The sequence below is a fragment of the Etheostoma cragini genome, chromosome 9, assembly GCF_013103735.1.
Source record: "Etheostoma cragini isolate CJK2018 chromosome 9, CSU_Ecrag_1.0, whole genome shotgun sequence".
Lineage (NCBI taxonomy): Eukaryota > Metazoa > Chordata > Actinopteri > Perciformes > Percidae > Etheostoma > Etheostoma cragini.
The window spans coordinates 406946-408087 of NC_048415.1; positions in this window are offsets into that span (position 1 = coordinate 406946).

Here is a 1142-nt window from a genome sequence, read left to right on the forward strand (position 1 = left end):
TGCTACCAGTACTACTGCTACTACTACTGCTGCTGCTGCTACCACTACTACAACTACTGCTACGACTACCACTACTACTACTGCTGCTGCTGCTACTGCTGCTGCTGCTACCACTACTACTACGACTACTAATACTACTGCTGCTGCTGCTGCTACCACTACTACAACTACTACTACGACTACCACCACTACTACTACTGCTGCTGCTGCTACCAGTACTACTACTACTGCTGCTGCTGCTACCAGTACTACTGCTACTACTACTACTGCTGCTGCTACCACTACTACAACTACTATTACGACTACCACTACTACTACTGCTGCTGCTGCTGCTGCTGCTGCTGCTGCTACCACTACTACTACGACTACTAATACTACTGCTGCTGCTGCTGCTACCACTACTACTACGACTACCACTACTACTACTGCTGCTGCTGCTGCTGCTGCTACCACTACTACAACTACTACTACTACGACTACCACTACTACTACTGCTGCTGCTGCTGCTACTACTACTGCTGCTGTTGCTACCACTACGACTACTAATACTACTACTACTGCTGCTGCTGCTACCACTACTACAACTACTACCACCACTACTACTACTACTACTGCTACCACTACTACTACTACTACTACTGCAGTGTTGTGTCATTGTACCCCGGGTTGAGTCCAGACAGACAGACAGGAATATGACTGATCATCATATTAATTATAATATTGACTGACTGAGTACAGTGGGATTATATCTTATATTTATTTTATTAATATTTCCATCAACACTTCAAACTATTTGTAGCTTCAGTTTATTGCTACATTGCTGAAGTGTGTGTGTGTGTGTGTGTGTGTGTTGTTGAACATGAGGAGGCCACGCCCACTGATTCACACACAGCACTGAGGCGTTCACTGACCGTCAGACTCACTAACGTCAGCAAACAAATGAAGTTCAGTCAGCGCCAGTGGAGGTGTGGACATTAATTGACTATTCCATTAAGAGTTTTCATCTCTCTGGATGTATTTGAACACCACACAGTCATCAATATCACAGTGAGACATGTGCATCTGGTCTCGACTCACACCTGCACCCGACTCACACCTGGTCTCGACTCACACCTGGTCTCGACTCACACCTGGTCTCGACT